The sequence below is a fragment of the Gavialis gangeticus genome, unplaced genomic scaffold (genome assembly GCF_001723915.1).
Source record: "Gavialis gangeticus isolate Ggan-Ray unplaced genomic scaffold, GavGan_comp1, whole genome shotgun sequence".
NCBI lineage: Eukaryota > Metazoa > Chordata > Crocodylia > Gavialidae > Gavialis > Gavialis gangeticus.
In genome coordinates this window covers 13297767-13300247 of record NW_017729004.1, presented here as the reverse complement: position 1 = coordinate 13300247, position 2481 = coordinate 13297767, and positions in this window count along the sequence as shown.

The following is a 2481-nucleotide window of genomic DNA, read 5'->3' as shown; positions in this document are numbered from 1 at the left end:
TTTTTTTTTTTTTTTTTTTTTTTTTTTTTTTTTTAAGACAGTGAGCTTCAAAAAAAAAAAACAGCAGATGTGTCTTTTACGGATCTAACGGGTGTCATTGTAACATGGGAGAAAAAAAAGAAACCGGAAAGAGAATGTTAACTCTTTGATGGCAGAGTTGAAGGGGGGAGTCTAGAATAGGGGTTGGGGGAGAGTGACGTTGGACTTTGCAGCATTTGGAGAAACATCATTTGCTATGGAGCTACTTCTCAGGTAACCAGTTAATGAGGGGAAGGACATTTTTGAGGCAGAGTATTATTCACCGCAGTGCATGGAGAAAGTTGGGTTAAAGAGCCAATGGCATAAGCAAGGCACTAGTTCTTTCTTCCTCCACTATCTCAGGCTTGGGTGTTAAAAGAACAACAACAACAACAGTGACAAAAACCATGCTTTATTTTCTAAACCCCAGGTAATAAGGGGGGGGGAAGTGCTTTTAAGCAGCAAAACTAAGAGGGAACGAAGTGTGTTCTCAGAAATGCCATGTGAAGTATGTACTGGAAGAGTTGAAAGCATTTGCATCTTGCTTTAAATACTGTAGCAGTTCAGGGAAAAAAGGCCTCAGGGTTGGACGACTGCTTAGCCCCAGCTACTAGTGTAGATGGATAAAAGAAAAAAAAAGGTATGAATTTCTGGAGGGAGAAACAAATGACCTGGGCCAGTGACAGACAACTGCTGTAGCACCCAAGAAGTATATGAATTGTACAGTTATAGATCACAAGGAGTGAACTGAGCAGCAGTGGTGTTTATCATAGCATCTTTTAAACTGGTTTCTTTGATGCTGCTTTCTCCTTACTCTGTGACTAAACTCTTTTTGTCTTAAAGTGGTGCATATTTTAAAATACCGTTACTCTATTATGCCATAAACTTGCTCTAGTCAGTGAATGTTCCTAATGCTGCTGATTCAACATTTAAATATTTTTTTAATTTGCAAAACATGCAATGTTTGAGAAGAAGAAGAAAAACAACAAAATACACACACACACACACACACACACGTTACGCGGCTTTCGAGGTTGAAACTGAAAAAAAAAATTAAACTTCACGACCACAGACCACCTCAAACCAGAAATACCTCAGAATTTTCTACTTGTATGAGTTTTATTATATATTTTGTTAGTTGTGTTGTCTTGTAGTAAGTATATTTTAATGTAAGTTGGCTTTTATGACAAGGGAGTTTTAAAAAAAGAAAAAAAAGAAAAAAAGTTCCAAAATCTTTTAGGAAGTGTTACCATTTTTTTGGGTTTTGTTTTATAAAGCACCATTGTAAATAACTGTATACAGTTGTAGAATAACTGCCTATATAAGGTACCTGGGCATTATTCACTCGTTTGTGAAGACTGTTTCCATTCTGTGTTATTTTGTTTGGTCTGTTTTAGTGAAAGGACAGTACATCTTTTTATTACATGTTTTACTTTTTCTCAGCCTATGAAATCAATATGAACATCGGTGTCTTGCTAGACTAACAAAGTTATCCTGATTTGATTGCCAGGACTTTTAAACTTTTGTTTGCATTTATGCCAAAATACAATCCTAAACTAATTACCCTGTTAAAATATACAAATTGGTATTAGAGAAACAGATTGGGCATTTTGTCACACACAGATTGTCAACAGGGAATGTTAGCGTAGGTGTCATTTTTCAGCAAACAAAATTACCAATTGGAAGAATAAAGTATAACGCTGAATATATTTCTCAAAAGTGTAGCTTTAAAAAAAAAACCAAGACTGGAGTCCGCAAAAGGACAAAGTCCTTTTTCTTGGAGGGAGAGATAATTGCCTTAACGTGTCTATCTAAATAAAGTCTTAAACTATTCTTTCAAGTTAATGAATGTACATGTGCATATTAATACATACACACGTAAGTGTATTTGCTTGTGCGTGTGTGTGTGTGTGGCAGTTTCTGATTCTTAATGTGCTCCTGTACAGAACACGTTAACAAAAACAGAAGCAAAATAATACCATTCTGGCACAGGTCATGCCCCGGTTAGGGGAAGCGGGGGGTAACAACTTTGGCAAGTGATGCTACAAACACACTTATGCTGAACGATAGGCATGCAGATAGCTTCAATAATGTCAACAGCACTATTTACATGCTGCAAGTGAAGCATATGCCTGTGTTTGCAGGATCAGTGTCTGTCTTTTGTCCTTTGAGTACATTTGTGCACTGAGAGAGAGAGAGAGAGATCTAGGTCTATATAGATATATATAGATCTAGATCTATATAGATAGAGATCTAGATCTCGATCTCTATATATATCTATATAGCTATATATCTATATATAGCTATATAGATAGATCTATAGATATAGATAGATCTATATCTATAGATCTATCTATCGATACACACACACACACACACACTTGATGCTTTGGAAAAGTGATGTAAGCTTTGGGGGTGGGACTTTAGCACGAAGACTGAATAAACTAGTTTTTTGGGGGGGTT